This window comes from Nycticebus coucang, chromosome 6 (genome assembly GCF_027406575.1).
Source record: "Nycticebus coucang isolate mNycCou1 chromosome 6, mNycCou1.pri, whole genome shotgun sequence".
Classification (NCBI taxonomy): Eukaryota; Metazoa; Chordata; class Mammalia; order Primates; family Lorisidae; genus Nycticebus; species Nycticebus coucang.
The window spans coordinates 132,583,079-132,610,028 of NC_069785.1; the positions used below are offsets into that span (position 1 = coordinate 132,583,079).

General features: G+C 41.9%; 1 protein-coding gene across 5 annotated transcripts in view; it reads right to left on the reverse strand.

Annotated features, from left to right (window-relative positions):
• The window catches only part of LOC128588282 (neurotrimin), a 957,145-nt gene that overhangs the window by 160,290 nt on the left and 769,905 nt on the right, over positions 1-26,950 (reverse strand). The gene's annotated exons all lie outside the window — the stretch shown is intronic.

The following is a 26,950-nucleotide window of genomic DNA, read 5'->3' on the forward strand; positions in this document are numbered from 1 at the left end:
TCTTTTGTCCCTCATTTCCCTCATTTCCTTCCTTCCTTCCTTCCTTCCTCTCTCCCTCCTTCCTTCTTTCCTCATATCCTTCCTTCCTTCCTTCCTTTCCTTCCTTCCTCTCTCCCTCCTTCCTTTTTTCATTTCCTTCCTTCCTTCCTTCCTCTCTCCCTCCTTCCTTTTTTCCTCATTTCCTTCCTTCCTGCCTGCCTCCCACCTTTCCTTCCTTCTTTTTTCCCTCATTTCCCTCATTTCCTTCCTTCCTTCCTTCCTTCCTTCCTCTCTCCCTCCTTCCTTCTTTCCTCATATCCTTCCTTCCTTCCTTCCTTCCTTCCTCTCTCCCTCCTTCCTTCTTTCCTCATATCCTTCCTTCCTTTCCTTCCTTCCTTCCTCTCTCCCTCCTTCCTTTTTTCCTCATTTCCTTCCTTCCTTCCTTCCTCTCTCCCTCCTTCCTTTTTTCATTTCCTTCCATCCTTCCTTCCTTCCTCTCTCCCTCCTTCCTTTTTTCCTCATTTCCTTCCTTCCTTCCTTCCTCCCTTCCTCTCTCCCTCCTTCCTTTTTTCCTCATTTCCTTCCTTCCTCCCTCCCTTTGTTAAGAAACAGTAAGCACAAGACCCTCCTAATTGCACATTTACCTTTGTGTCCTCAGATAAATGACATGATTGTGAGCAAGTCTTTCTATCTGTCAGCAGACAGGCTTTAGACAGCTTGTTATCTGAGACTTCTATCAGCTTGTATTCCATAAATATTTTTAATTTGGTCATCAATATGTTTTGTATTCTATTATCCATATTCTATAATAGAATTCAGTCTAATGTGAGGTATTCAGCAAAGCTCCTGAATTATTCCATTATTATTTTTCATTTCTTTTGTCATGTGAATGAAGAGGAATAAAATTGCTTTGGGATATTTCTAACCAATAAACACTGCACAAGGAAGCAGACAGTACCCTGGATTCAGACTGTGTCTCTATTTTGAAAGTTTTGGCCAGTTGCTTGAGGTGACTGGGAATTAACTAGGCTTACCTAGTCAGGATGAGTATGTTAGTCACAGCCATTGCAGTAGAGAGCTGTACCCTCTCAGTGTTTTACAACATGCCCCATTGGGGCTTCATTGCTTTTAACAATATGATTTTTATTACCTTTAGGCATTTTGTTAGTCTGTTTGGTTCACTACTCAAGTGTGGAATCACTGAACTTAATTATGACTTATTGCTTAGGGTTTTAAAGTGTGGTGCTACTAAGAAGTTGTTTATTAGGGAAGATTCAAAAGTCCTCCAAAATGTTACTTGTTTTTGATGTTAAACAAATTGAGATGGTGGATTAGTATCCTTATTTTTAGCAACAATAGTGACAGTGAAGAAAGCAATAAAGCATTATGAAGTCGTCCAATCCTGTCCCCTGTTCCACTTTGTGGCAACTTAAGTGCAGAATAATGTATTAATATTCTGGTGCCTGTCAGCTGGGATTGTTAAAGCTATTAAATTGGATCATACTGTGGCCACTGGATTGGAGTGCTACTGCTGAGCTGTAATATTTACTTGGATAAGGCCAACTGATTCAGAATGAAAGAGAGTTTCTGTCCATGATGCTGAAAGCAAATATTCTCCCATAGGATTTGGTACTAAACAAGTTCCAAGAAACCTTTTATGTTGAATCATGCATGTATTGTAATGTCCCTAATAAATCAATTACTTTTTGGCAGCAAAATGTCACATCATTTAAAATTTTGAAAATCACCTCCACTTTGCTGAGCTTTCGAGTGTTATAGTCCACACAAACCAGCATTCTCCCAAAATGCATCAAAGACAGGTTTGAGTAACAAAGAAACAATAAAAACTTCAGACCTGTGTATGTCACTGTGATTGCACAGGCTAAAATCCTCCCCTAACCTGAGAATACTAAGGAATTTATCAATTATAAGCATAATCTGGGAAGACATCTACCTTTGATGTCATATTTGGAAGTGTACAGAAGACAATGCCTTTCAATGTTTATTTTTTTAAACACGAGCATATACCTCATATCTTTTTGTTGTTGTTGTTGTTCTTGTTGCAGTTTGGCTGAGGCTGGGTTTGAACTTGGCCACCCTTGGTATATGGGGCCGGCACCCTATTCACTGAGCCACAGGCACCACCCTACCTCATATCTTTCGTTACCTATATAACCAAGTGTAACACCCTTCAAATGATGTGACAATATCTTTCACTTGTTATGTTGCAAAGGGAAAGAAACTGCCTTCAACCAAAAAGTGTTTCATTTCCTGGAGACACGAAAACGCTTTGTGAAAACCAGATTTTTTTCCACCATTTTTTTCTTGAAAGTTGCTTCTATGTCTGTAATTGACCAAAATGCACCAAATTTATCTTTTACAAATGCCTACTTATTATCACCCGACCTTAGGTACGTAGCTTCACCTGAGTCACTGCACCTGACTACCCCTTGCTCTAGAATGGAAAGCAAAGTGTTTCCAAAAGAAAAATGAATAATCACGTCCCTTCCACACCACACAGATTCTTTTCTGCATACAGTTATACTTAACTAAAGGGAAAATCAAAATATTCTTTGATCAAACAAAATCTTCTCATGGATTAATTCAACACACTTTTCTTTGGTGTCAAGCATATGTTGCGATCACACTAGACGATGATACAAATAAAGCAAACCAACAAAAAAAAAGTGTCGCCCATCTTCAAGGGATACAGTGAAGGCAAAGAGAACAGGCACTAGATAAATAATTACAGAACATGGTAAAGAGCATTGTTGCAGTTGTGATACAAAGAGAGAACTTTGTAAGTTCAAGAGGAAACCAGAAACTTCCCTGAGATGGAATGTGGTGGAGGGTGGGTATCTTAAGGGTGGCTTCTCAAAGAAGGTGGCTGATTTTAGTCCTAAAGAATGAGCTAAAGAATGAGATCAGTTTTTTTGTTTTTTTGTTTTTTTTTAGGATAAGAAGGAAGATGCAAAGAATAGCAGAATTCAAATTATAAATTCTTAGTTATTGTCTCAGCATCAACTCCAGATACTCAGCATCCATTTCTGGAGAACTAGGGAGATACAGTTCTTCTATATTGTGGTACATTCCAAATTTATACAAATTTGGTTGGTTTTACCAAATGTGGAGGGCTAAAGCTCATGAAGCTGGCACAGCATGGAGGCAGGAGACAGTGTGGACATTCATGGGTGATAATAGTGTGGGTGAACTGTGAGAGCCAACAGAGAGCCAAGGGTTGGGAATGACAGGCTGACCACTGCAAAGATGGGCCATGAGGTCAAGTGGAGACAGCACGTGCCCTCCATACACACCGTCACTGAGAACCAAGCATACCCCAAACTTTTAATTAAAAATCCTACATGTATGCATTCTGTACTAAATCATTCTCTAGTACCAGAGCTGGGCACTTTTATTACCCACTTTATTTGCAAAGCAGCAGCCTCCCACATCCCAAGACTGAGTGTTGCTGAACTCCCTCCAGCTGGCTGCAGGGGAAAAGTGAAGGTCCTTGGTTCCTTGGTTCAGAACAGCCATTTCAGATAAATGTGAAGTCTTGTTACCCAGAAATATTCATCTAAGGAGAGGAGAGGATTTGATTATCATGAATTCTGCTCCACACTCGTCTTCCTGCCTGAAAATAACCTCCCTCTCCAGAGCAACAATAATCTGAACACAAACAGACGTGAAGCTTTTCAAAAAGTAATGAACTCTGAGGCGTTGGAGCCAAGGCGATCGTGGTTTAAATGCATGACTCCAGCAACCCAGAGAGGTCATCAATTATACAGCCCAGCCATCGAGGAAGTAAAAATAATATTTCAAAGAGTCATTGCCAGGAAGAGAAAGAAAAATAAGAAAATGCCACAGAAATCACACCATTCAGCGTAAGCAGTTCCAAGAGGATGACCGAGCAGGATGAGTTATTCAGCGCTGCTGAAGGCAACTCCCTCTACAGAGAGGGGACAGGGAGGATGCAGGGATGCCCCCCCCGGTCTGCTCCTTGTCCACACACCTGAGTTCATAAAATCACTGTTTTAGCATCATTTCTGTTACCTCTGGGCCACGTAGCCAAGTACATTATTAATTTGTTAATTCATTTGAAAAAAAATTTTTAGAGCCTACAATAATATATCTCATCAGTATAAGGGTACGTTAGTTCATAGAACCAGTTCACCGCCATGATTTGGTATTAGCTTTAAAACAACTCTTTGAAATAAGGAAAGGGGCTTTCTTAGGTCTATTTTGTAGATGACAGCATTGAAGCCCTGAGAAGTTGTCCCAAGTCAGCCAGCTACTTGGTGCCCAGATGATGGCCTAGAATGCAGGAGGCCATCAACAAACGTATTCTGTAAATAAAGAGTGTTAGACTACATTGTGAATGAATGAATGAAGTTGGTCTTCTAGCAGCAGACTCTGAAGGTCTTTTTTCACTGCTTTCCTCTGATGAAGGCAGTCTCTTAGAGACTGGGTAGGACCAAACAGATTAACATGACAAGGTCTAGCCCCAGCGAGGGCAGAGCACACTCTTCAGCTATAGATTTCTGAACTGGTTTTTGTTTGTTTGTTTTCCACATTTTTGAAGACATAGGGGGTGGCAGAGATAGTGCAGTGTTTAAGAAGAAGGTGAACTCCATTTAGGCAGTATATGTTCAAAAACAAATGTGGCATGGTAGAGAAGGACCAGACAGTGCAAAGAACAGCAGCTCTGCAGCCAGAAGGCTGACTTCTCCTTCTGTTTCCACATTCTCCTTTTTTTTTTTTTTTATTCATAGTTGTTAATTTTTTTTTTACATGTATATGTGTCTATTAGGTTTCCATTTTTTTGCCTTCACAAAAGACTTAAACTTTAATAACAATAACAATGTTTAAGATAAGGACTAGAAGCAAAAACCTCATAAAGAACGAACGAACATAAATACATTCAGAAAAGGAATCAGACAATTGCTACATCGAAATATTAAGCAATAATAATAATGCAAAGAAAGTCACATTCACATTGTCAAATAAGAGTACTAGACTCCACACTGAATCTCAGTCAAAGCATTCTATAATAGACATACTCTCATTTGACAATGTGAATGTTCCACTTTCTCCTTTTTTTCCCACTCCTCACTCTTGGCACAAGTCAACTTTCTGTGAGCCTCACTCTCTTCACTCAGAAAATGGGGTTGATAATAGTTGCCCTATTTACTTCACAAGTGGGTTGCACAAGTAGACAGGAAAGCTACTTGATAAAGGTTAGATACCTATAAATATTAGAGATATAATAATATGAATAACTTCCCTCCAAGGACCTTCATCCCTTTGTGTCAAGAAGGAAATACCTAGTCTACTATACGTCTGGCGGAATTAATAAAATAACAAGAATACCAGCAACAATCATAATTTTTTTTAATTTATAAAGACAAAAGTTTATTTAGCTCACACTCTGAAGACTACAAGAACCACTATGCTAGTATCTGTGTCAGGTGAGGGCTTGGAGGGGGGGTTCTGATCAAGGTGGAAGGTCAAGGAGGAGCTGGTGTGTCACATTATGAGAGAAAGGGGGAGAGAGAGAAAGAGAGGAGGTGACGTCAGGCTCTTTTGTACAACCAGCGTGAACTGATAAAGCAGAAACTCACTCAACATCAGAAATGGGAAATGGAATGGAAGAGGGTATAGGAAAAGAATGGACGTGTGATAGGAAAAGCTATTGTTGTATTAACTACATTATACATGAAGTGGTATATGCTATCATCTGAAGCTCAACTCTGATGAATTAAAGTTGTCTGTCATAATCATAATTCTTATTCTTATTGGCACACAGCTTTGTGGCTTTAAAAACACAAAGGCAACAAATAGAGCTAGTTAAAAAGCCTCGTATTTAGAGTTAGTCAGAACAGAGATCCAAAGACCTGCTTCAATGTGCAGGTCTTTTCAATGTGCTCATGGAAAATCACAAACAGATTACTTAACATTTCAAGGTTTGATTCCTTAGTCATAAAATGGGGATGATAAAGAGAATTGACCCACAAGCTTCTTTAGAAGTTTAAATGAGAAATGCCCACAGAGAACATAACCAGCCCCTGGAAAACACACAAAACAACTATACCAATTACTTGTATTTTTTTTAACTTTTAATAATAGTTTATTTCAATAACCACTCCAAAAACTCCAAAAATTTCACAATCACCTTTTAGAAACCAGTATACGACACTCGCAGCACACACTAGCCGTAACAGTTATGTTATTGTGTCTATTTTCCATCCAGTGCACACAGGCTTTATGGCCACCAGCATTACATAAGTAATAAATAAAGGGAAAGATTAATTATTTTATAGCTCTTGTTATAAGTAAATAAAACCAAATCAAAATTATTATTTTTATATGCAATCATAAGGAAATGTCTTTTTATTCAAACTTCTTTTTTTCTTTTAAAAAAGGTCTTTTTTAAACTTTTATTTTCAACCAATTTTATACTTTTTTTTTTAATTGTGAACTCATAGCTGTGTACATTAGTGCAACCAAGTGGTACAATGTGCTGGTTTCATATACAATCTGAAATAGTCTCATCAAACTGTTCAACGTAGCCTTCACGGCATTTTCTTAGTTATTGTATGTAGACATTTGTATTCTGCCTTTAGTAAGTTTCACCTGTACACATTCTAAGGTGCACTGTAGGTGTGGCCCCACCCATTACCCTCCCTCCACCCTAACCTCCCATTATTACAGGTTGTCTCACTCGTTTGTAAATTTTCTGGGTAAAGACAGTTGGATTGACATGTTGTTATTTCCCTCTCTCCTGGATGCCTAGTGTCAGACACTAACTGATCTCAAGAGGTATTGTGAGGTTTAACTAATGAATTGTGGTGAAGAATCTGTGCCGTGTTCAGACACTAAGAGCTATAGGATGACATGCGAGTTGCATGACTTTTTACGCTGGTCCTTTGGTATTGCAATTGATCTTGCCTGGTTTCCTCCTGCCTGCTTTGCTCCTTCAGAGCATTCTGAACAGATCAATGGATCTGTTCAGAATGCTCTTGACACAAATGCAATTTTCTGTGGCCAGCAATCAAATTCACCAATCAGACATGGTAAAAGCGATGGAAACAAAGGGCAGAAGTTGTGCTATTTCCAGCATAAATGATCCGCTCCTGAGTATCTGACAGCATCAAACAGAAAAATCAAAATAACTTGAGACAGAAATAGCCTGAAGACCCTAGGTTCTCAACCCATTTACAATATTCCTATGTGACCTGGACCCCTCTCTTATGTACAAATGGGAAATTATATATCTTGCAAGGCTGAATGCTGGGGAGAATTGGAGAGTTGGAATGGAACATGGTTGGCCTTTCCAATAACTGTTTCTGCTTTTAATTATTGGCATTTCAGTAGATGTTAACAGTCTCTTTCTTCTACAGGCCAAAGCATTTTGAGTTGGGGTAATTTCTAGCCTCTAAACACAATTTCCCCAAGTCCAGTATTTTAGAGAGAAGCCTGATTGGTCTGGAAAAATTGTCTGACTATGTCTCAGAAAGAGACATATCCTTAGCAGGAGACATATCCAGAGAAGGAGTAAGGTGGACATGTAGAACCAGAGAGAAGGGAGAGTAGGTTTAAGCAGCCCATTCTTGGTTTAGAGCCAGCGGATGTTAAACACAACTCTTTTTTAGGTCGGCCAGTTGCCAATGCTTTATCCTTATCAACTTTGTCAGTTATCAGAAGCCTGAATAGACATAGATGGTGTCTTGTATCATACGATCTCTAAGCTTAACCCAGCAATAGCTGAGTGGACCACGAGTGATCACTGAAGTCAAGTGGAGACAGTATCACTTACTTTCCCGCTACTTTGGACTTAAGGTAAAAACAAGTGAGTTAGCTATGATCTATCAAGCTATCTAAATAAGCACCAAGGCAGGCCAAAGCTACATGGGAAAAAAGTTGGTGGGGATCAGAGAAACTCTAAATAAGAGATTCAAGAGACCACTGTGGGGGACGTGCTGAAAGAAACACAATTAAAGAAACCAGACAGCCCCAACCCCCAACTTGAGAAATGCGGAGAGGAACTGTCAAAGGCTCCCAGGGTTCTGCTCTTCTTCCTACACTTGTTTTTATGGAGTCTGCCCTATCTTTTCAATATATCTTCTCCAACTATTTTAGTGAATTCCTGCAATAAAAGTGTATTTTTAACCATGACAAAGATTGGGCAGGCAGAAATAGTAAAGAAATCAAGGGGAAAGCAGAGGCATTCGAAGTGCATGAAAGGGCTAACGGAATAGACTGAATGTTTATGTGTCTCTAAAAATCGAATGTTGACATCTCAACTCCCAGGTGATGGGATTAGGAGGCAGGCTTCTGGGAAGTAAGCAAGACAGAGCCCTCATGCGTGAGTTTAATCCCCTGTCCCTTCTACCATATGAGGACACAGAGAAAGGGCATCTGTAGACCAGGAATCAGGCTCTCACAGATGCCAAATCAACCAGCACCTTTATTGTGAACTTTTAAGCCTCCAGAACTGTGAGAAATAAATCTCTGTTGTTTGTGTGCAAGCTACCTAATCTATGGAATTTTGTACCAGCAGCCTGGACAGATGAAGGCAGGAGAAAGGGGAGCATCAACAGGACAAGCACTTTCATCAAGTCAACAGACTGGATAAAAGTCAGCACACTTGTTTGACCTCTGTGAGCTGGTGCTACCCTAGGAAAAAGTCTGCTAACATCTACAGAGACAAGTGCAAACACTAAAGCCTATCACAGAGGAAAAAAAAAATGAAGAATTAGAAATTCATCCAATCACCAGCATTTAGGGAGAAAAATATGTGACCTTCAGTGAATGAGTCTTGCACCCAAGGAAGTCACATCTTTTGAGTGAAGAGATAATTACAGTATAATAAGGTGAGATTAAAGACAGATGTAGATGATGCTTGCTCTATTTAGGCAGAAGAAGAAGACTCAGAAACATAATAAGCTTCACATATTATAATCCTATCATGAGGTCAGGGGCCATTTATCACTCATTTTCCCACTCAAAACCCTTACCAGAGTGCCTGACACACAATACAAGTTTAGCAAATATTTGTTCAATTGAACTAAAAAAAAACTGGATGCTTCCCAATGCTATATATTTCACCTAATTTCAAGCCTCTCTTACAATAAACTAATGAGTGGTTATCCTTGAGCTATTATAAATAAGACAGGTGGAACTCTGAGGGATGCAACATTAGCTTGAAACATAAGCACCTGCCAATATTCAGCTGTTCTTGATCTATAACTTGTAGATATTTACATAGACAGTAAGATTCAAAATTCATAGCTCTTAATTAAATGCCAGTCACTCTTTATTATACAAAGATATATATATACACACACATAAACACATATGTGTATATGTGTATATGTATGTGTATATATATATATATATGCACATAGACACACACATAAAATAGAGCTTTTCTAAATGAGGTGAGACCTATGAAGAGATAGCCATTCATCACAGTGTTTAAATGAATGGTAGGTGCTACCTATCTATTTACCTACATAACTGGGTTATAGGCTTATAGGGCTTTCACATGAAAGCTATAACCCAGTTACAACCTAAGAATAGAGGGAAGGTGGAAAGGGAGGGGAGGGGGGGAGAGGGAGGGAGATTGGTGGTATTACACCTGCTGTGCATCTTACAAGGGTATATGTGAAACTTAGTAAATGTGGAATGTAAATGTCTTAGCACAATAACTAAGAAAATGCCAGGAAGGCTATGTTAACCATTGTGATGAAAATGTGTCAAACGGTCTATGAAGCTAGTGTAAGATGCCCCATGATCATATCAATGTACACAGCTATGATTTAATAAAAAAAAATAAATAAAAATAAAAATAAATAAATAAACTATTTACCTACATAACTATCATGGAGGGAATTTGGGTTTTGGAAATGGAATGGTAAAAAGATACTTGACCTGGCATTTCTATGACCTTCAAAGAACATCTCTTATTCTTTGGAGGCCTAAGGTGACATGAGGAATATTAGTGAAAATGGAGTAATCTCTTCCACCTTGGCCTTCAGATAGTTTCTATCAACTATTCCCCAAGTATCATTCTTTCAATGGCACTTGCATGTTGGCACAGGCTCAGTCAGCCCTTGGTCCACCGGATCAGAAGGTCCATATTTGGCAGGTGTCTGTGGCTAGCCAGAGCTAACTGTGCTCCTCTCCATCGCAGAGTAAGAGCGAAGCAGAGTCATTCCTCTCCCTTCTCGTAAACAGAGTCTCTGCCAGGTCCTGGAATAATTCCCTAATGCCAGATTTGTAGATAAGCTGGACCTGACAGGCAAAGATAGAAAGATGGAATGAACTAGAGCCAGATGGGGGGTAGACACAGCTCTCTGCAAACATCCAAGTAGTCAGCTACATGGTCTAGCCTTGTCACAGAAACTCCATAAATATTTACTTCCACTTTTTCTCCTGTTTGTCTGTCAGTGTTGAAGATAAAGGCATGATCCCCTCTGCTTCTTCTTTTCAGAAATACCACCCCTGACCTCCGCCAATGACATGTCAGTCTAGAAAGCTATTCAAGGGGTGGAGAGTTAAGCTAGATATAACTCTGGCTAATAGGGCTGGTAAGGAATGTCTGGATCTTTCAGAAAGAGTTTCCTACAGTGAGTGATGGCTTCATCCTACAGGGCACTGCTATAGTTGACAACTCAAACCCTGATCCTTAAGAAGAAAGAGAAAAAGGAAGTCAGAAAGAGCCAGAGCCCCAAAGTAAGTGAGAATCCAAAGGCCTCTGTGATTATCTGACTCAACTCCTAGGAATAATAGGGACCAAAAGAAAAGGTGTGTGTTGGGCAGGATGGATGGACATTGAATTAGGTAATATCTAAAGAGCTTAAATCAATTCAGCATACCATTTGCTTACTCAATAGTTTCCATGGTGGGAATGCAAAAGACTTTCCTTGCAAAACCACCTGAATCCCAATTAGGACAAGCTTCGGTGTCTGGATGTGTGTAAAGTAAGGATCTGCTGGACGCGGGCACTGCCTCATTTGTAGTACACTGGCAAGGCAAGCTCCTCCTCACCCCTGAGCTCCTCCCTTCCTGCAGGCAGGTCTGTCTCAGGCCCTAAGTTGACTTAAAGATTCCCCAGGAGAGCTGGCCTGAAAATCAGTTCTAAAAGCCAAAAAAATGAGGAGAGCCAGATTAAAGTATCAGCCCAGAATTCATGCTCTGGACTTAAGGTTTAATAATGCAACAGAAAATCAATATTTAATAAAGCAAATGATGGAGAAAAACACTGCCTGGGAGATGAGGCTGCTGCGCTGTTTTCAGACGTCTCGGTCCCAGAGGAGGTGGAGCTGGCAGGATGGATTGGAGACCCGGTTGACAAGAGAATCTGGCATGCAGACAATTGCAGGTCCCATTGATTCCTATTCTGTTATCTCGTCTTGTGGGCTCACTGACCATTTTTATTAAAGGACTAACACAGAATTATAATGAAAGTGATATGAGAGCCCCAATAAAATGAGGCAAGTGGACCCAGCTAGCCTTCAATTAGCAACCAGGGACTGTCCCGACCCATACAAGAGGGCCACCAAAGTTCATAATCTATTTTAGAAAATGTCAAGGCAGGAGTAGGTCTACAATAGGACCTCTTTAGATGTATTCCAGAGGGGTAACATCTGATAAGTTTCACTCACCATGAATGAGGAACTGCAGTGGAATATATCTATTCAGCACAAGCAGCATTTTGAACGATGGCTTGCACTTAGTAGGAATACAAATACATTGACTGATTAACGTATCTTGAGGATACTGGATTCAGGAATGCAAAATGCGTTGGGTTCTCTCTGAATTGCAAAGCATTTATGAGCTATAGGAAAAGTGAACTTCATTAGACAGTTCTCTCTACTGCATCCTTTATAAAAATTTAAATATATCTGGTTAGTCATTTTTCATTGGACATTATTCTCCCCTTTGGGGGCAAAATAGGCTTCATCCTATCTGCCTTTTTTTTTTTTTTTGCTGGTCTACATATCTGGGTCATAGTTCATTGCAGATTCTTATTTGGCTAGAAGGAAGAATAGTTGCAAAATGACTAACAAACACCACCTGGTCAGGAGAGAGGCTTACACACATCCACCCTCAACACCTAATAGTGCTTCCTGCTATTGGAAATACACACAGCGACTATGTATAATGCAATACGTTCTTTTGAGCTATTATGTCTTCCTTCTCTAAGGCTCTCAGTATAGCTGGGAAAAAGTACAGAAACTAGAGCCAATATATGGCTCATAACATAAGAAGCCTCAGGCAAGAGGCGCGACAGCCATTGCTTAAATGGGAATGAACTCATTTCTAATGGACAGATCGGCTACTCCCATTTGTTTGCTAAAAAATACCAAGTGGAGACAGCACAGTGTATTGCCCCTGGTTAATGGGGAAGCTTCTTCAGAAATCCTTAACACAACTATAAATTATGAAGACAATAGATTCTTGAGAGGGAGGCAAGTCAAGATGAAAGGGAAAGAAGTGAAGAACTCAAAATCCAAAAGAAGTGAGGAGCAACCCCAGTCTCACTCATCCCTGTGTGTGCCAGTCCTATAACTGGTGGACTGCAAGGGCTTAGCCAGTTTCTACTGAATGAATGAATAAGATGAAACAGGATATAATAGAATACGTTAAAAAGTAAGAGAATAAGAAACATGTTATGGGGGAGGTAGGTGAGAGGGGGTCACATCCCATAGCGTGAGTTGGGGGTGTCCAAGGAGAAATCCCAGCCTGGCTGTTGGTTTATCCTGTGACTTCCTCAACATGGCACTGACTGTCTATAAATAGAAGCCAGCAGTCTTCTGCTTCTCTTGACGGTGCAGTGCTATGAGCGTGTGAAGGTGGCAGGCAGAGAGCAGAAGGTGTCCTTGATGCCGGAAACAAGGGTCAGCACCACAGGGACTCTGCTCCTTCAGGATTCCCTTCCTTTTAAGCTTATGATAAACAGTTTTTGTCACAAAAGCCTTACAGTTTTTAGAGTCATAATACTCTTGGTGCCAAATAGTGTCATGATCAATTCCCGTTGAGCTCTAGACTATCCTGGGAGAGGTTTCTGCCACAGACTAATAGATAATGAGCTCTCACTAATAGAGACCATGAGGTGGGCCAGGAGGGTTGACTTACTGCAGAACTGACATTATAGGTCTGGCAAATGAGATTCAGAACTCAATGATTCAAAAAGGTTAAGAAAACTAGGTCATGTTCTCCAGAATACATTACATGGAACTTATGCGGAGATGCTGTCTGCTCCCTTCTGATGGGGACAGGAAGGGAGAAATGTGCATGGCTGCATCAAAACCCCACCCAGCAGGATAGAGTGGCAAAACCAAGAAAACTGGGGCCATAAAAGGCTTCAGGTGAAAATTTTCAACTCTGGGAGTAATTGACATATCTACAAAACAGCTCAGGGGCTGCTATCAGAGCAGCTGTAATAATAATTTTATTTATAAAACTCTCGCTTCTTTTGAGGTGCTCAAGGCACTGTACAATAGCACTAAATAAATTAAATTAAAGCATGAAATATTATGAAAATGCAATGAAAGCAGCATTGCTGAGGAAACATGAAAACCCAAAAGGAAAAAAAAGGAAACACACTCTTCTCTGTAAGAAGGAACATCACAGGGTGATGCTTTTGAGAAAGCAGAGAAAACTCAGCCTCTAGGGGAGGGGACAGAACACTGTTGGATTTTTCATTAGCATATCAGGGTTCAAAAGCCCCATCACGTGAAACTTCATAAATGTAGAATATAAATGTCTTAACCCAATAACTAAGAAAATGCCAGGAAGGCTATGTTAACCAGTGTGATGAAAATATTTCAAGTTGTATATAAAACCACTGCATGGTACCCCATGATTGCATTAATGTACACAGCTATGATTTAATTAAAAAAAAAAAGCCCCCATCTTCTATTCAGATAATCTTGAGCAAGTTTTTACTCCATTAGGCCCCAGTTTTCTCATCTACAGAGTATAGACATCCTACTAGGGTCTTCTTCCCATGGCCACTGTGAGATTTAAATGAGATTCTGTCATTCAAGCCTGATACTTTGTCACAGGGTAAAAGCCCAACCAATGTTTGCTATTATTAGTATGACCGCTGGACACAGGATGTGTAGTGGTGTGGGGGGGGCTGTATAAAGACAATCAATAAGTTAGGTAAAAGGGATAAACGCCAGAACGAAGGTGGTGACAGCACAGATGGAGAGTTCTGAGTGAGAGACATCGACAGGATTCAGTGATGGCATCAGCCAACACTTCTGGAAAGGGGACAGTCAGAGTTGACCTCGAGCTCTCTATCCTGAGCACTGGGGATATAGTTTTACCACACTTCCAAGCTATAGAAGCAGAAGGAATTTGGGGTGGTAAGGAAAGTGGGGTGAGATGATTACATTTTGAATACATTGGGACGCTTTTAAGAGGATATTCCATGAGATCCACACAGACATAGCTTTGCTAGTGGTGGATATGAAGATGTGGTCATTGTGAATGAAACCGCAGTAGGTGACGCCATGAGTGTGGGCGGGTCATGGACATTGTATAGCCCACATGAGAAGAACAGAAGGCTGGCGTGTGGAGACCAATAGGTGCCAGGGAGATAAGAGTAAAACAGCCACATAGAAAGATTCTAGAAAGGTAAGGGGAACCTTGGGAAGAGCAGTTTACATCATCTCAGGGTCAAGATCATTAGAGAGTAGCCTCCATTCTGCTGTGACTTCTTGGTTTGTCGGATGGCATTAAAACCAAAGGTGGGAAAAAAAAAAAAAAGTCATACCTCCTGATGGAAATCATTCCAGAGAAAAAAAACCTACTTACTTTACAGGGTAAATGTAAATGTTATTCCCCATCAAAAGCTTTATAAATGTCTTTACATCTAACTTGATGATGTGATTGAGAAGAATGTGGGGAGACAGAACATGAAGTATTCCCCTTTGTGACAAAATGCTACAGGGACAACATGCACCACGGAATCTAAATATTTGGCCTGCTTCCTGCCAAACCACTGGCCAGACGTCCCATCAGTCATATTTACTGAGGGGACACTGGTGATTTCAACTTGCATAGGTTCCAATTTAATGACACCAGTCATCTCCTGTTAGCTTACTAAGAAAGAAACATACTCTCTACTTGTAGACATGTAGACTTGTAGACTTGTAGAAATTTGAATTTTCAAATTTCAAAGTTGATATTACTGATGATTGCCCTTGGAGCTCATGAGAATGGCTGGTGGGGTTGATGTGTAACCAGTGGTCCGTTCCACACAGTAAAACAATTGCCCTCTGCTGGGTTGATACACCTTTGCATGGTATCATCTGATCACCTTACAACAACCCCACCAGACAGGCTGTATTATTATCCTCATTTTTCAGATGAGAAAAACAGAAGCACAGAGGCCCAAATGCCAAGATTACACAGTTATGATTCTAATGTGGTTGTACCCCATTGATATTCTTACATTATAACACGGTTGTACCCCATTCATATTCTGACCCACCACATTATTCTGTGTTTCTTCACATATATAAGAGAATGTTTGTCCTTTATCCGGAGCAACAGAAACAGTCATGCACAAGAGCCAGGAGAGCTGGGATTAGTGCTCACAACTGCCTTTAACCAAGACCGGGACCTTGGATAAGCAAGTTAACCTCTCGAATTTCATGTTTTGTTACCAGTAACATTAGATATGCATTTCTCCACATGGGTGAATAATTAAATTAGCCAGAGAGTTTAAAAAAAAAACAATAATGATAGCATGGACTTATTCTCAATAAATTGAGTCAAAATCTCTGGGGGAGGATCTCAACATTAGGACTGCTTAACAATGCCCCAACTAATTGCAATGTGTGATCGAGCTGAGAATCACCAGCCAGGTGGCCTCCAGAGTGGCTTCCTGCTCTGAAGCAATTGAAACTTGCGTCTGTACCTGCACAGCCTTCTCCTAATTGGGATACCCACCTCTGAGCCAGACTGCACTTTTTCTCATCAAGGGAAGTTTAGTGTCTGGGGTGAGCAGTGTGGTCGGACTTCCTGGGTTCAGACTGCATCTCTGCCACTTACCGACGCGCACCCTTACCCAGCTTAGTTGGCCTCCTTATTTCTAATGTTAGGGTAGTGATAGCGTCTATTGCTCAGGGATGCTTTGAACATTAAGGGAGACAGCATACCTAAAGAGCTTCATCTAGTTCCCGGCTGCTACCTAATAAAGTTTCAATAAGCTACAGATATAAATATTATCACTGTGTGATGAAAGTCTGCCTGATAACTGTTTTCCTACAGTTGCCTCTGATAATTCTGTGACATGAGAAACTATGTTTATAATCTCCTCCTACATATGACCAGACCAGCTAGGGACACCCTAGGGCCAAGTCATGCCCAAGTGCAGAATTCAGCCTGGAGAAGAAGAGGCTTCTGGGCATAACAGGGACAGAGCAGACCCCTGGGACACAGGACACACTTTTGTCCTGTGGCTGCTGTACCACTCCGGGAAATCCCTTCTTTCTGAGACTCTTGCCTGTGGCTGAGTCAGGACAAACGAAACGCAGTGCCTCTCTGTAGAAATGCCTGTCATGTTGGGTTCCAAGCAGCTGGTGGAGTGGCCATCACATTTCTGGTGACCAGTCATTTTCTGGGGGTGGACTAGGGGATATTTAAGGATTTTATTTTCAATTCTAGTCCCACATCTCCAAACCAATAGCCCAAGGCTAGGTAACATGACCATTCCCTTCTCATTAAAATCACAGTTGGCTACCTATCCCTCTTCCCTCTGGTCCTTGGGACAGACATTTTCAACATCAAAAAACATAGTTTTAGGTTTGAAATGTGGATGATTCCATCAACTCCTAGAGATATCCCCAGGAGCGAGAGCACTGAATTGCATCTTCATGACCAGGGTAAGTCTCCAAAGAGATTGCTTTAAGAAAGAAATAATAAAATAGCATCTACCCTCAAAGATGAGCCTTACTTCACTTCTCACAGGGACAAAACCCACATTGTTGGCAGATTTCAGACACCACTTATTTTCTACTTCCAGCAACTAAGAACTCAGACATGGAAGGCCAGTGTACTAGTTTCCTCTTCCTATTACACATTTCCATAGATTGGGTGGCTTAAAACAACAAGAACTTATTCTGCCACAATTCTGGAGGCCAGAAGCCCAAAACCGTTTTCACGGAACTTAAATAATCAATAGGGCTCCACTTCCTCTGGAGGCTGCAGAAGAAAATCTGTCCCTTGATTCTTCTACCTTCTGGTGGCTACTGATATTCCTTGGCTCATGGCCACATCACTAATCTCCAAGGTCAGCATCTTCAAATCCCTCTGCTTCCATCTCAACATTGTCTTCTCCTGTGCTTGAGTTTCTATCCGCTGTCCCTGTGCCTCCTTTTCATAAGTAGGAAGTGATTGCATTTAGGGCTCAGAACAATTTCCTTATCAAAAATCCTTACTATAACCACATCTACAAAGACTCTTCCATATAAGGTACATTCATGGGTTGTAGGGATTAGGATATGATATCTTTGGATGGGCACTATTTAATCTACAAGCAGTGAACAAAACACAGGGTGTGTTTGTTCTCAATTCTTTTGAGTGAGTGTTTGTTCTCAATTCTTCTTCCACAGTGCTTGTTTCATGATTAAAAAAAAAAAAAGAAAATTTTACAGATGTATTTATTATCCAGCAAAGACTCACTGGGCCCCTATTGAGTTCTAGGCACTGGGTACAGACTGCACATCAGATGTGCCCCACCCCACCACCCTCAGGAAAACAGACTTAATCAAGTCATCACACAAACCAATGCCAGATTCTAACTGTGGCAAGAACCACAATGAACCATGTGCTAACTCTTTGGAGGAGCAGGGGTGGCCGTGGGTGGTTAGCCTACACCAGGTGGATCTGGAAAGTATCCTGATATCAGTGGTATTTGAGTCCATGTTCAAAGGATAAACAAAATTAACTGGATAAAAAGTAAGAAATCATTCCAGGCAGAGGGGTAGGAATGTGCAAAGGGCCTGTGGCCAGGAATGTGCAAAGGGCCTGTGGCCAGAAAGAACAAGAAGAGTGAAATAACCTAAAATGGAGAGAGTGAGGCAGGAGTATGGCAGGACTCGGGTGTGGACGCCCCGCAGAGCCAGAGCCCTGAGACTAGCAAGTCCTTATTGAGGATTTGGATCTCCTGAGCTATCAAGACGTCCATGAGCTGTCATCAGATTCAGGTTTGGAAAGATCACTCTGGCTCGAGTTCCAGAAGGATGGGTGAAGGGAGCAGAGTGGGTGTGGGCAGACCAGCTATTTATTTTTATTTAAACTGTCAGCTAGTCTATCCATTTCAAAGACTTGCATTTGTTTGGCTATTGGACAGTGAAGTCCCCTCCCTCTCAGTCACAGGATTCTCTCCAGTGGCTCCGTTCTAGAATTTCCTGTCTGCACCACAATCTGTGCCCCACCCCCTTGTATACACCCTGATGTGAGGGATCGATCCCATTTATTGTTGTATCTATTCCAATCTCTACCTCAGCACTTGATGCTTGGTAGTCTCTGTATGTGTGAAAAGGAGACAAGAAAATCTGACTTTCCAATCTACCCCAGAAGAAAAAGAAAAGGCTTGGCTAGCCGGTCCTCAGAATAAGGGACAGCATTCACAGAAGTGTTCCCTCTGTAAAGCCCAGGTTTTAGGATTACAGGACACCATAAAACATGCGTAAAAAGAATTGAGCACAAAGGACACAGTGGCGAGAGAGCTGAGGAACACCACAGGTAGGAAGGCTGGGAAGCCAGGAAGGCTAGCATTCAGAGGAGGGGGAAATGGGACGCCATCCACACACTACTGGGCATGGGGACCCACACAGGCCATGAAACTGCATGCATTCCTGGTGCAAATGGAGGGAAGAGCAGAAACCTTTACTGATAGCAAATTACCGAAAAAAGGAAGGGTGTCACCACCTACTCAGGTTCTGTTTCTTTGCATCTATTTGGCACCTGTCTCCAAATCAGATTATGGGAAACAGCACAACATTTCTATAAACTGTGTCTAACGGGTAATATCTTATCTCGAGTAGCTTAAGTAAGGAGGTTGTTTTCCCAGGTAATTATTGTCAAAATTTAGACTGGAACCCAAGACTCCTAAATCGTGAAATTTACTTCTTTCTACTAAGCTGTTCAATCCCCTACAGAGCCAACGCCGGGTTCATTGTGCAGACTCCCAATTAATCAGAGTGGAACGCACTCCTTGCCAAGTGAAAATCCTATGTTTTGAATTCTTAATCCTCCCACCAGCTGAGTTACCACAAAGACATGAATATATAATCGAGACATAAAGAAAACACACCACCAAATTAAACTGCCCTAATTTTGCATCGATAAATTCTTTCTCAAATAACACGGAATGAAGATCTCTCGCAAGAGAAGCACGGAGCTCCAAAAACTCCAGGAGCAAATTCCACCGCTCAGCCGAGCTCCAGCAGAAGCCAATTAGATGCTGTACCAATGTAGGAATTCATTTACCACCGGCAACATTCAATGGGAACAGAAGTCAAAAGGCATACTTCAAGGGGTGACATCGCAAAGTCTAAATTAGCCTGGAGACATCTGACACAGGGACCCTTGTCCTCGTGTGCCTATTCGCTCCCAGATGGCTGCTGGGGACCTGAGGCCTGGATACCCTTCCTGCATTGCCATTTATCCTTAGCACCATTCTCACTCTTTCAGGAACATCCCAATAACAGAGCAAAACCCAATACTTGGTACTCTCTTAGCTAGTACACAAACGCACCTTAATTCTACAGTGGAAAAAGAATCATGACTGCCACTGAAATTACAAAATATATATTTTAATGCCTTCAAAAAATTGATTTTTTTGTATAGAAAAGTCTTTGGCACTCCTTCCCCTTTGCATCTTAACCACAGAAAAGGCATGGAACCAGTTGAAATTGGATATGTTCTTTCCTTCCAATACTTCTCTTCTCCCAAGATTTATTGACCCCCACATCTTGTCATGTTCCATCCCACTGATAGGAATTTGGGGTATTTGTCCATTGCCAAAACAATCTAGTGTCCATTTCCGTGAAGAAGAGAAGTAATCTTGCAGAACAACAAGAAAAACTATGTCTTTGCTGAAAACCTATATGGCCTCATCTAAAATCGAGAGGCAGCTCACCTTTCTGGCCATACACAGAATGATTTCACCCTGGGAACCCTTCTCTGTTACCACGTTTGTGTTCCCGCCCTTTCCCCCACACGTCATTCACTTTCAGAGTGCCCCAGCTTTCCAGCTTTCTTAGTTGCCCCTACCTGGGGTGCTGTCTCCCCCTAAGAGCCCCCAAAAGCTCTCCTCACCACTGCAGACCCTCATGAAATATAACCTTTGCAGATACATTTAATTACTAGATTTCAGGCGTCTGTATGCGCAGACATCCTAATTCCTGTTCCCGGATGACACAGTTTCTTGTTATTACAGCGGTCTCTCCCGCTAGACAGGGCAGAAGCGCTGTTGAAATCTTCATGTTCCCAGCATCTGGCTTCAAAATACTGTTAAATGGAATTGAAAAGTGTCAGTTGAAAATCCTCAATCTGACAACAGATGGCCTGAGAGCCTTTCTCACTCACTTCTCCCCAGGCCTGAAGATGCTAAGTTTTTAAATTTCATCAAGAAGAGAAGACTGGTAAGAGTCTCTCAGTCTTTTGAGTCCCTGAGAGTCTTCTGTTACGGGCCATGTCATTGAGATCAATGATGTACCCTCAGTACCCCTTATGGCTCCAGAAACCTTCAGCAACGTGGTCATGAGGGTCTTTTGGGGACACATTCTGGGATTAGCCAGATCTGTACCAGTGGGTCATGAGATTATAAAGAAACCTCGTCCAACCCCTGATCAAGAACATTTGCTTCAAGTCCAGCTTAAATAAATCAGCACCTTCAGTATGGGAACATGAGTCTAAAACAATATATCCTGAAAATTCTACTTGTCCAGGATCTGATGTTTGTACCTTCCCTAAAATAAAAAGACAATGTTTCTTACTTGGAGGGGGCAGAAGGAATCAAGATCCAGAAAAAGTAAGAGCCACTGGTTTTCACGTCTGTGGTGGTGGAATCTGAGGCCGCTCAGAGGCAGTTCGGAGTCCCTGGGGAAACCACCTCAGGAATAAGGAGACCGTGGCTTCTCACAGATGTTCCCTCAGGAGCTGTGACTGCTCACCTGGAGAGTGGTGCCTGACTCCTGTGTTTGCTGTGAAGCAACAAGGGCCACCTGGACTTTCTGTTCCATTTGAGCCATAAGTGGACACGAGGGGCTTGGAGAGGGGGACCCTGTTGTCATCTGCCATTCTGAGACAGAAGCAACGTTTCCCCAACTGCTTAGAAAACATGAGGCGCCTCCCCCAGCCATACCAAAAGACACAGAACATTCCACTATTAAACCACTACGACTTTCATCATAGCAGTTGCTGATGTTATTACTTTAGTCTTAAATACTCTGCCTCATTTGGCTTAGCAGACCTGTTTCTAGAGGGTCAGTGAAATTTTAGTATTGATCTAGCATCTTGCTGACAAATTTTGCCCCTCCATTGTCTGTAACCGCTTCAGGAAACTGGAAAACTCACCAGGCAGAACTGAGTTGCCTCATCTGCATACTGTCTAGATTTTGAAATCAATTTCAGGAAGAATGCCCCACTTCCTTGCCATTCTCCAGGGTTCTTTCAGGAGTACTCTAATTTTGTACTGAAATTTAATTTCCTGACTTTTTCCACGGTTCTACCAAATTCAGATGCACACAGTCTTACGTCCAGACCAAATGTGCATTTTCAAATCTTTCTTGAACGGGACAGGAAAAGGGGAGGTCATTCAGAAAGCAGTTTGGGAAGGCAAGCGTGCCCACTGTCCATCACACAGGGCTGCTGACACCTGGAGAACACAGACGAGCTCAGAAGGGGACTACAGTCTGTTCAGAATTGGATCACAGTGGTTTCCTCTCCCACGGACTCAGCAGGGATAGAAAGTGTTGGTGCAAAGGTCTTCAGAGCTCCGTGGGAGCCTGGTGCCTTCTGGGTAACGATGGGTCATAGAGAGAAAATCCAAACTTTGCTTTCAAAGCAAGGATTAGATCACATTATTGCCTTTGAAATTTTGTGTTTCAAATTTCCTTTTGTTCAGGTTCTGGGAAGGAAAGGGAGGCTATGGGGAGTGGGTGTCTAGAAATTAAAAGTCATTGTTCCTGTTCTCTTAATCAGAATAACGAGTTTGGCTTGACAAGGTCAACTAATTATTGAGGGTTGGAAAGAAACAGGGTTGTATGTATCAGGGGGATATAAGAGAGAGAGAATAAAAGGGAAATGAAGGACTGCTACAGCCAAAGATCTGTTTCTTCTGCAAGTCACCTGCCGGGGCGGGAAGTATCCCCGACCAAGTCGCTGTCTCCCTGGAATTGCGCGAACGCACGGAGTGGATGGCAGTGTCCTGGCTTCTGTCCCTTATTTCTGCCCCATCCCATAGACATGAGGGTCTCCTTCCTTTCACCTGAGCTTCAGAGCTGTTTGACTCCAAAGGCAGGTAATTAACTATCAAACAATAGAAGGGATTTTCAGATTAATTCTATCCAGGAAGAAATAGGAAAACTCATTTTCACCAAACAAAAGGGAGGGGGTGATTAGATGCTCCAATGACAAAAGAGACCTAGATGGGGCCTGGAAAACCGATAAAGAGGCTAAAAGCTTTTTTTATTTTTATTACACTAACGTCCCTGTTTTTACAAGCACTGTATTCTACTGTTTTCCATCATGTAAATGCTCCTCTAAGTGAGATTAAAGTCCTGCAGGTAAGCCAGGGGAGGCTGAGAAGTTAAGTTTTCCTGCTTGGATAAGAAGGACATTTCCTAACACTCTGCAGAGAACCACAGCCAGGGTTTTACTAACCCATCATTTGCAGGTTCTTGGAAATACAAACAGGGCTTCTGAGATGGCTTCCCAGAGCTTTCCTTAATTTGACAAATAATTCAGTCCCACTGAGTGCTGTATCCATTCTATATTTTCCAAGAAGCGGCTTTGTCCCAGCTAACAATGGAGACAGGGGTATGGATGTTTTAGATACAAAAGAAGCTTGCCTTGGTGGTGTTAAAAAGTATTAAAAAGGCCAAAATATTCAGATGGACTCCAGAAGCAGCCACCTATTCATTACACTCATAAAGCAGAAAACCCTAAGGTCAAAGGGATGGAAAGAATTAGATTCAAATTTTAACAAATCTTAGATGATGCTCCCTCACTCTGGCCCCAAAGATCACCTGGTGGTTGCCTAAAGGGACAGGCAAATCCATGGGTGGTATCTCTTACTTTCTACTGCGTTTTAAATGGAATGTTCCAGATATCTCAAAGTCAAGAAGTTCAAGTTTCTGAACTCACCTCTACTGAAGAATCAATTTTACCAGGGGATGCTTTAGATAATGTCAGTACCAACCTCCACCCCATTCCCACTTATGCTGCCTGGGCCCCAGGGTAGAAATCTGAGCCTCCTGGGGGATTCACCTCCCCTCACGCACATTAACCCATCCCTGAACTCTGCCCATTCTCCTTCAAATTTATCTTTGTACACTCAACTTTACTTTCCATCCTAACTAGCATATGAACTCCATTGCTCCAATTTTTCAGCAATTTTTTGTTTTTAAACAAACGCTATGTTTTTTTGTTTAATTTCTATCTCCTTTCCAAAACTCCATTCTGCTTTGCACATCATACCTGCACCTTCAAGTCAAGGAAAACCCTTCTAGCTTTAACACCTGCTGTTCCTTAGTGGTAGCCATTTACACCACTGCCCAGTAGAGTTGTCTATGATGCAAGTTCACATAAATGGTCTACTACTGACCTGTCCAATACAGGAATGCTGTAGTTTGAGAGTCTGTCCTCATAAACCTCATGGTGAAAACTGAGCCCCAATATTGGAGGGCTAATGGAAGAGGTGTTTGGGTGACAGGGGTGGAGCCCTCGTGAATAGATTAGTGCATGGGTACAGGGTGAGTTCTCACGCTGAGCCTGGCATCTCTCCTCCATCCCTTTCCCCCCTCACCACGTGATCCCTAAACATACTGGCTCCCCTTCACCTTCCACTTTGAGTGGAAGCAGCCTAAGGCCCTCCCAGAAGCACACATTGGAGCTCCTTGTACAGATGGCCAAACTGTGAGCCAAATAAGCTGCTTTTCTCTATAAATTACCCAGCTCAGGTCTTCCTTTATAGCAACAGGGAACACGCAAACACAGGACCCTCCAGTCACGTGTAACTAGTAAAGTACTGGAATGTGGCTAGTGTGAATGTGGCAATTTTTTATTTTGTTTCTAGCTAACTTGAATTTACTTCTAAATAGACACTCCACCAACCAGCTACTTAGCTCAGTTCTCTTGCCCGCCGCCTACACAATGCCCTCTGCTGCCTTCTCCTCGGCATCCCACCTTCCCAGGGGTGGCCCTTGCTCCTAGCTTGCCCAGGGACTTCCCGCCCAGTGTGATGCCCCAGGAATCGCGTCTGATGGGAAAACTGAACATGTTGAATAGCAACCAGAGAGGAGAAGAAAGCCAGTGCAATCTGCTGGGATTTTGATAGGATATTTTATAACAAAGGGATGGGCACCCCCAGACCTGAAGCAGCCTACACAAGACTGTGAAAATGTCCTTCCTTTCCTTCTGTGTGGGTTTATTTATACACGAAGTGGCTGACTACATACACAAAAGTACACACACTCACAGGCAGAATTTAGTTCCTTTGGTTGTTGCTGCTTTTATTTCTTTTCTTAGAATGATCGTAATACCATTTTGAAAACTTAATATGCCTAACTTTTATTCCGGCAGCATTCTGCTCAGGGTTGAATAGCAACTTCAAATCCAGACAGTCAGCTTCTGCTAGGGGACTTAGGGTTTATGTTCAGTATAATAAACGATCCCAAGATAAATTTATTTCTTTTTTTAATTCAGAAGGGTGGTGTATCCACCTTCCAATACAGAAACAGGGTGTCTGGCTCTATTTAGTTTGTCTGATTGCTTAGAAGAGGGGGTCAGGTTGGCCCTGAAAAAACTGTGGTCCTCTATTCATTAAAGTGTCAATAATACTCAGTCCAGGCATATCGACAGAGGATTAGCTTGGGCTGAGTCTGTGTACAAGACTGATGCCTTTTTTAACCCAGCTTGTTTCCAGATCAATACACCCATCAGCATTCGAAAATTAGCCCAAGATGAGATTTCAATACTTGAGGTGGTGTGTCATGCTAAGAGGGCACCTCGCCAAGTCACAGATGTAAACACCTAGCTGGGGATTAGACAGTTTCCATTAGCTTGGACACCAGTGAAGATTGATGTAGACTCTATCCTCTCACCGCTCCCATCACCCACCCCCACGAATACTCAACCCTCTCCGTTGGAGCCCATGTAAGATCCCTGGGCTGGGCTCTAATCCCAGCCATTTGAGTCAATAAACATTTATTAAACGTTCACTTTGTAGAAGGGACTCTGCCAGGTGTTTATGGCAGGGGCATGTGGGTATGTGGGGTGGGGTGGCTTATGAAAAAAATGACAAAAACATGTTTCTTGTTTTCAGGGAAGTGTTTTCACAGTTTCTCCCATCTTCTTGTTGCATGAAGGCCCTGCTCGCTAAAGCAAATGTCTGTGATAATTCTTGGTTCCTAGTCACTCTTCACTATTGTTGTATATTCTGCTCTCAACAACCAGCTTGCATGGGGTAGGTGTGGGTGTGGACTTTGGGGGAGCAGAAGGGGAGGGCTCAAGAGTGCCCCCCCACTTCCTGGCACAGAGCATGGACGGTGGCACTGGGCCATTCATCAGACCTCCCCAGAGAATGGGGATTCTCGTGCATATTGTTCATCTTCTCATCTACAGTAGAAAATGCATCTTATATTACAAATGTACACACGCTATTTGTAATACAATCTGATACCTTCTGTGCAATTCTATTTCCTTTAAAAATGTAATTTGTGCACATCAGTTTGAAAAATACTCATGTATACACCCAATAAAAAAAAAAGCCATCGTAGTTTTGTTTGAGGAAGAAAGAGGAAACAAAAATAAAAAACAAAATCACACCTACGGTGCATAATGCGAGGGCACACGTCGGATCTATTAAGTGTAGAGTATAAATGTCTTAACACAATAATTAAGTAAACGAGATGAGGTAGAGATTAACCAGTGAGATGTAAGTGTTCCTAATTCTATATGAAATCAGCACATTGAACCCCATAATGCATTAATGTATACATAAAAAAAAATAAAGAAATACTTGGTATGGCCAGGCGCAGTGGCTCACGTCTGTAATCCTAGCACTCTGGGAGGCTGAGCTGGGTGGGTTGCTTGATCTTAGGAGTTTGAGACCAGCCTAAGAAAGAGCAAGACCCTGTCTCTACTAAAAATAGAAAAAGTAGGTGGGTCTTGTGGCAGGTGCCTGTAATCCCAGCTACTTGAAAGGCTAAGGCAGGAGGGTCGGTTGAGTCCAAGAGTTTATGGTTGCTGTGAGCTATGATATCACAACACTCTACCCAGGATGACAGAGTGAGGCTCTGTCTCTAAGTAAGTAAGTAAATAAATACATAAATACTTGTTGTGACCAGCCTTGCCACCACATGAGAGACTCTAAGGACCCACTGTTATAATTCTGGTGATTTCATGAACATGCTGACTCGGGGCCAGCGAGGGAATCCCCAGAACAAGAGTTTAGTGCCCTGGGCCTGCCATGCATTGGATGAAGGGAACTTGGAAGCAGTTTGGGGAGGAAGGTCTAGCAGAGGGCTGACTTATGCTTCTGAGGCATTTGGTCCACTGTTAAAATGTGTTTAAATAAAGTTAAAAAATATCAGCAGTCCTGAGAGAGAAAGAGAGAGAGAGGAAAACCCAGTAGCTAACATGTGAATATCATTGTACGTGGCAGATCCTCTGCTGGGTGCTATACGTGTTAGTATGTGTAACATTCAATCCCCAC